The following is an 8,236-nucleotide window of genomic DNA, read 5'->3' as shown; positions in this document are numbered from 1 at the left end:
AATCTCACCCTTGCTGCTGTAGATAATGAGCTGACTGGTTGGGTGTCATGGTTGAACCCGCGAAATTGGTTCTCCGGTTTGGGAGACTGGGCTCAAGGAGTCATAATGGATGTTGGAAAGTTTCTACTATGTATCTTGGGTGTCGTTATATCGATTGGATTGATATTTAGATGCGGGCAGGCTTTAATGAGGTGCAAACAAAGTACAAAAGTGATGAGCTTGAGGAGTGAGGAAACTGTAATTAACCTGGATTTGATTTATGACCCAATGATAGAAACCAGAATGTGATGAAAAATGCGATTATACGGTCCGTTTCTTTCACCTGTTTTTCTGCTTTTCTCCAAGATGCAAAGACCCCCTTGGACGTGGAAGTTGACGAGACGCTATACAGACAACAGACAAGCACCAAAGATGAAGTTTTGACAACCTATGATATGGACACTTGATGAACTTTGCCATGGATCCCCAGTTTCCCTAGTACTTTTAAACTCACGCTAGCCCAACATTTTTTGTAAATCTGATGGCTCAGACAAAGCTATTTGCTCATGCCTAAGGAGCAATACAGCGCAAAGAAGACGACTCTCAACAGATACCGAACACAACCTCAACGACAGATGTACATTTCCCTGACATAGAATATCATTGCATTCTCCATAAGTGTTCTTTATCTTCATCTCTACAACCCTCAGGTAATAACACACATAGTCGACAGGGAATACAGGCACAGATATCAGCAACCACATACCTCCCCCATTCATGTATCATCAACTAAAATGTGCATCCCCATTTTGTTACAACCACAGCCGAAATGAGCTCGGTAGAGTTTGACAGCCCATCCACAGACCTGTACCACAGGATAAGAAGGAATTCAAATGTATACTTCGCAATACCTCGAAGCTTGATTTACCACACGTACGGCACGATGATACATGACCCTCCAAACATGGACTCATACACACATGCTTCTACTCTCTCACTAGGTCATACCCTTTTCACACCTACTCCTCTCTTCTTCCTTACCCCACCATGGAAATCAATTAACCCCTGACTTACATTTTTCTCCTTAAACGTTTTGTGGCAGTTATTATTGACTGCCAAAGGGTGGACTGTCGAAGTCAGAAAAATGTCTCTATGCACGTTGCCATATTTGCACCGCACACTGGTCCGTGCTACACATGCGTGCGCTCTCCCGTGGAGGCGCATACCCGCAATAGCGTGCACTCGCAGGCGCGGTATGCGTATTTACGGTAGAGTTTATGTAGCCGTAGCGTGCGACTCATTCGTTACAAATGTTCACAATTAATGTAGTTTATAGATCATGGTCCCTTTGATAGATTCTGAAAGTTTGGTTAAAATAGAATGTCCCTGAGCTGAGGAGTCCCTCTTTGCATCGTACGAAGGGTCTAACAGGAATCATACAGCAGTGTTTGGTACCCATCGGAAGAGTATTTAATTAGCAATATTCCGGTGTTGGTTTGGAGCGTATTAATTGCTCGTGCGAATAGTTATGGACATAAGAAGTTATGTCCATTTATTTATTATTATTTGTTCTTACTTAGTCATGCATCTGAACAGTTGGAGACAGGCATCAGTAGGTCTCAAATGTCTCTTTGACCTCAGAGATCCCCCAAACAATAGTTTGCATGTTAAGAGGGCCTCATATCTACACATGCATAAGGTAAACACAGGAATAGTAATTGAAGATCAATTGTACTCCAAATCAGTATCTTTCCCGCAGACGGAGTACAATAGCCTTTAATTACACTGAGCTTTTGAGACTCAATAAGGAGGGCCAACACCTGTGTTTACAAATGGGGCTGGATTTGTATACAGGAGAATGAGGGCTGAGATGTCATTGTCTCAACTGAAAGTGGACATCATGAATATAGAACAAAACCCAGACAGGATTCTGTTTTGTATTCGCCAAACAATAGCTTCTCACTAGACAGGAATGTGTTGGTCATCACCCATTGTGTTACATAACCAAGGCCACTGATGCAGCTGGCTCACATGCTGGGAGGGACACACACTTCCTGTGGTTGACACACCCCCACAGCTGGAATGCAGGTATGATATACCCACTGGAGATCACAGGGCTGACTGACACTCAGAACTAAGCTAGCATCAAGCAGCATGGCGGCTACATCCCCAGGACAGAATTCCTTCCCAAAGGCTAAGTATAGAATCACATGGCTATAGAAGGAAATATAGACATATTGCTTTCTGGTTTAAATAGGATATTGTAACTTGGCTGTGATGATTGTTGGGTGTTAGTGTTGGTGCCCTGTGGAATCTGTGATGGTAGCTGGGATCTTGTTAATCATAAATACCACCATGCAGTACTTTTGAATATGTGCTGGTAGCAATGGCAGGCTGATACTTGTGAGTACCTGGTGGTCTGGTCTTGTGATAACTCATATGCTCTGGTTATAGAGATACTGTGTTTGCTTGAAATTGTGAAAGGTGATTTAGATTGTTTGGAATTGTAAAATCAGAACATATGCATTGTTTTGAGGCTTGGACATTTTGGAATAAAATGGAGTCTAGCTTCTGCCCCATGCGGCATTGTAGGGACGATTGTGTAGCTGGGTGTTGTGTATATAGGGACAGGCAGCATGGGTAAGCTCAAGTACTTTCTAAACAAAGATTCTCAGCATTGATTAACTGCGCAGCGATTGTTCCTCACATGTGTAAGCTTCGCTGCAACCATATTGTCTTTTAATGTTATTGTGAGCCAATCTCTCTCAAATCTCTCTCTCTCTCTTGTCTTCTCATCTTCTCTTATTTCTCCTTAAACTTAACTGTATTGTATTGTAGTGTGTTTCCTGTATAGTTATCTGGTTAGGTGGTTTATGTTATACTGTAGTGTATCATTTGTACTGTGATTCCTTTTTGCAAGTATATTAGTTATAATACATAGTTAATAGGCTTTGGAACCTAAACCAGTATCTGTGTATTTTCTATAGTGTTAAGTGTTCACTTGAGCGTCGGTGACGCTCAAGCAGCTTTGTAGTTAGTCAGGTTACACAAGGTTGCACTTACACCCTGTACTCACATTAAGGTATTCAGTGTATTTCATTGGTATAAGGTTTTAACATAAAGGTATAGTGTTGTGAGCGTCTGCATCGCTGGTGACCTCCTCGTGGTCTCGAGCGTAGGCTACGCTACAGCGAATCATTCCCCTAGACATAACCAATAACGTGTCCTGTGATCACTGGGCCGTGAGCGAACGTGACGCTTGAGCGTCTCGCCTACGGCTTAGCGATCGTTACGCAGATAGCGTACCCATACGGTACTTCTTACGTAGATAGCGTACATTAAAGCGTTTTATATACGATAAATATTTAGCTTTATCAATTCCTCCATAGAATGCGTCTCAGGCAGAGACAACGGATAAGTTCGGCCTCGAGGTGGAACCTTCCCTGGAACGAGATCAATCGGACAGTCCCATTCTCTATGAGGAGGAAGGATATCAGCAGAAGCTTTACTGAACACATCCGTGAAATCTTGATATGGAGGAGGTGGAACATCAGACGACCTGGGGGAGGAAGAACAGACAGGCAATACTTTGAACAAACATGTCTCAGCACAGGAGGAACCCCATGCCAGGATTTGCGTAGTCGTCCAATCAATTGTAGGATTGTGAAGACGGAGCCATGGATAGCCCAGGACCACAGGATGTGTGGCTCTTGGAATCACTAAAAAAGAAATAAGTTCGGAATGAAGAACTCCCACTCTCAGACGAACTGGTAGAGTCATTAAAGAAATAACTACATCAAAAATCTTGCTGCCATCCACGGCAGTTAAGGAGATGGACGAAGGAAGTCTCTCGGTGGGTAGCATAGGCTTCGGTAATAAAGTTCCCAGCTGCTCCGGAATCAAGGAGGGCAATGACGTTCCGATAACGTTGAGCAACTTGAAGCGAGACTGGGAGATTACAATCTTGAGGAGATGGAGAGGAGATCATTACTCCTAGCCGGCCCTCTCCTTGGCGAGCTAGGGTCTGGAGTCCTGGACGTTTGGGACAGGCATTAATGGTGTGAGACGGAGCTGCACAATAAAGACAGAGAAACTCGGAGAGACGTCTTCGGCGCTCAGCAGGAGTTAAACGGGAACGACCAATTTGCATGGGCTCATCTTTAGATGGTGACAGTTGGCGAGGAGGAGGAGCAGAAGATTTTAGAGCAGATGATCTTCCACTCTCAGTTGCTCTCTCTCTGAAACGTAAATCAACTTTCGTGCAGAGTGAGATTAGCTCATCTAACTTGGAAGGTAAGTCTCTGGTAGCTAACTCATCTTTAATACGCCCAGACAAGCCATGCCAGAATGCAGCATACAGGGCCTCGTCGTTCCATGCCAGTTCGGATGCCAGGATCTGGAACTGTATAAGATATTGTCCTACAGTACGTGATCCCTGGCGTAAACGGAGAATCTCAGATGAAGCTGAAGTTACCCGGCCTGGCTCGTCGAAGATACGCCTGAATGTTGACACGAATGCAGTGTAGGAGGATAGCAGGGTGTCGGACCTCTCCCATAACGGTGATGCCCAATCAAGGGCTGAGCCACTGAGAAGAGAGATAATGTAGGCAATTTTTGTACGGTCACTGGGAAAATTGCCATGTTGTAGCTCAAACTGAATCTCACACTGGTTGAGAAATCCCCTGCAGAATCTTGGAGATCCGTCAAATTTTGCTGGCGTTGGAAGATGAAGACGCGGAGCAGGAATGGGTAAGGTGGGTGGGGTTATAGCTGGAGTCACTGTGGATGACGCACCGGACGCGTCTGATCCACGGAGGGTTGTCTGAATCCCATCCAGCCGAGTAGAGAGATCCTGGAGACAGCGGATGATGTGGCCCTGTGCAGCCTCCTGATGTTCAAGTCAGGCTGCCAGTTCTTGCATCGGCCTGGCCGCTTGATCCTGGTCTCCGGCTGGATTCATTAGGTCAGTGCTTACTGTCACAACTGAGGGCCTGAGCTGACGGGAGGCAGCCTCAGTTGTAGGGGCTGAGATGTAACGGAACCTGGGAGGTTGTATCAGACCCCTAGACATGTAAGTAACATGTAGAATAACTGCCCGAAGGCGTGACCACGACAACCAGGATAAAAGTCAATGATGTTTATTATGACAAACTCCGTAACGCAGCAGCAAATAGAAAACATAAAAGTCAGCAGGGAAATAATACAGTTCCTGGGTACTACAGGGTGGCAGGGACCACAGGGCTCTGGTAGTATGAGGTAGTTGTAATAATCTTCTAGGTGGAAAGTCCTTACCAGGCCCGACTGTAGCAATGGAAATAGCCCAGGATCGTACCAGCTGGTGTTCTAGGAAAAGCTGGGCTGCTGTGGATAAAACGGCTGCTGTGGATACTGGCTGAAACCAGACTGATGTTAACACGGAGTGGATACTGTCTGGAACCAGTTAAATAATAAATGCAACTTGAGAGCGATGAAATACGGAATGATGTTTGGAGATTGATAGCGGTGAAATAATAATGCCGGTGATAAATGATAATCTGCAGAAAAGGGTACCGGCACTTTAAGAAGAGCTGACCTCTGCTGGAAGCTGGATGCTGAAAGCAGGTAGATCTGTAGCTGGAAGCTGATGAATTCCAATGGATGGAAAAGTCAGGCTACACCGCAGGTGGAATGCTGGTGCGGGTCTCTGTAGTGGAAGTCTTGAGACAGGAGCTGGAACCTGGAAAACAGTCACAGGAGAGAGACAAACTGGAACTAGGTTAGACAACCGAAGCACTGACGCCTTCCTTGCTCAGGCACAGTGTATTTATACCTGCAGCAAGGAAGGGATTGGCTAGGCAATTATGCAGATTAACAATACTGACAACAGATTGGAGGAAATGATCAGCTGACAGAATCCAAGATGGCTGCGCCCATGCAGACACTTGGAGGGAAGTTTGGTTTGTAATCCATGTGGTAATGAAAACAGTAATGGCGGCGCCGGCCACCGGAGACAGGAGACGCCAGGCTGACAAGTGCACATCCAACCACGCGGACACAGCGGAGGCCGCGGCTGACGTAATCGCCACTCTGACACTCTGCATGCAGAAGCTCAGGGACGGCGGCGGAGGCCGCGGGAGACGCCATGCCAGATGTGTTATGGCGTTACTGTGACAGCGTCTCAGAAAGACAGGAGAGGATGCAGGAATGTGAACATTAGGATAACAGATGGGATCCGGTCCTGGAGCGCTGAGCCAGCCTTAGGAGGCATCTGATGGGTAAGAAATGGCGTCCAGATACCCGGATCGTGACAAAAGCAATGAGAAAGGCAAGTCAGATGCTTGGTTGCATAGGAAGAGGAATCAGTAGCAGGAAAAATTAAGTAATAATGCCAATGTATAGGTAATTGGTACGGCCTCATCTTGAATACTGTGTCCAGTTCTGGAGACCATATCTCCAGAAGGATATAAATTCATTAGAGAGTGTACAAAGAAGGGCAACTAAAATGGTGCATGGCCTACATCACAAAACTTACCCGGAAAGGCTAAAAGATCTTAACATGTAAAGTTTGGAGGAGAGAAGGGAAATCGGGGACATTATAGAAACTTTCAAATATATCAAAGGTTTAACAAAGTTCAGGAGGGAAACATTCTTCAAAGGAAAAGAAGTATTAGAATTCGAGGGCATATACTGAGACTGGAGGGGGGAAGGTTCAGGGGAAATGTAAGGAAAAATTATTTCACAGAAAGGGTAGTGGATAAGTGGAATAGCCTCCCATCAGAGGTGGTAGAGGCTAAGACTGTTGAGCAATTTAAACATGCATGGGATAGACATAAGGATATCCTTACAAAGAATTAAGGGTCAACAAGGGTTGAGATTACCTAAGGATAAGAAAAAGGGGCAGACTAGATGGGCCAAGTGGTTCTTATTTGCCGCCAAATTCTAAGTTTCCATGTTTCTATTAGAGAGAGCATGGTCTGGGCCCCTTGATAAATATATATAGCACTTGCATTATAATGTACCAGATTAAGAACCAAACCTCCCTGTGGATAATATACCACAGTCCTGTTCAGTATATAATAACACATGTATGATTCAAATGCACAGTCTGGAACCTGATCCCTAGAGGAGTAGATGGGTCCCCAAGCAGTGGGGCCTACCAGAGGTTTCCTCTCTACCCCTGTGGGCCAGTCCAACCCTGCAAGTCTCCAAAGTATTTTTCCAATGCACGTGCAGATGACCAGTTTGCAGCTTACATGATAGCTTGAAGAGACAACACTATGAGGCAGATTTAAATGCTGTATCACCCAGTATAAAGATGCCCTTCAAATGAGAAATATCAATACCAGCAAGTGTCATGTAACAAACAATATATCCTGTAAGGGTGGAGGATTCAGCTGTATGGAAAGGTTTTGTACAGGTAATAAATCAGTGCTGTATATTCTAATAATTGGGATAAGCACAAGGTAAGTAGATAAACCGGAGACAATGTAACAACTTGGGGCCTAATTCTGAGTTGATCGCAGCAGCACATTTTTTAGCAGTTGGGCAAAACCATGTGCACTGCAGGTGTGGCAGGTATAACATGTGCAGTGCAGGTGGGGCAGATATAACATGTGCAGAGAGAGTTAGATTTGGGTGGGTTATATTGTTTCTGTGCAGGGTAAATACTGGCTGCTTTATTTTTACACTGCAAATAAGATTGCAGATTGAACTCACCACACCCAAATCTAACTCTCTCTGCACATGTTTTTGCCCAACTGCTAACAAAATTCCTGCTGCGACCAACTTGGTATTACCCCATTGGTTCTTTATCATCTTTACGTTGTCAAATTCTACTAAAACATTATACATAAGAGGGTTTTGGCGTGACCCTTGTGAATAATTTGGCAGTCTTCTGGGGATGGGAAATCACGGATATGAGATAATTAATAAGGTAAGCCCAACTCCTCTCACTGCAAATGCAAAAGCTAAGAGGGAATCCATCGTCTTGAAACAAACATAATATATAATAAGGAAGTCAAGGTAGTCAGGGAGAGGAAATTGAATCTGCCAGTAGGTTTATATGTACAGGCAGGTTATTGCTTTTAGAATTATGGCCCTCATTACGAGTTGTTCGCTCGTTAGCTGCTTTTAGCAGCAGTGCAAATGCTAAGCCGCCGCCCTCTGGGAGTGTATCTTAGCTTAGCAGAAGTGCGAACGTAAGGATCTTGCTGCTACAGAAAAAAGATTGCGCAATTTCAGAGTAGCTCCAGGCCTACTTCTAGCTTGCAATCACTTA

Source organism: Pseudophryne corroboree, chromosome 7 (genome assembly GCF_028390025.1).
Source record: "Pseudophryne corroboree isolate aPseCor3 chromosome 7, aPseCor3.hap2, whole genome shotgun sequence".
In the NCBI taxonomy this organism is placed as follows: Eukaryota; Metazoa; Chordata; class Amphibia; order Anura; family Myobatrachidae; genus Pseudophryne; species Pseudophryne corroboree.
Note: the sequence above shows the minus strand (reverse complement) of the source record.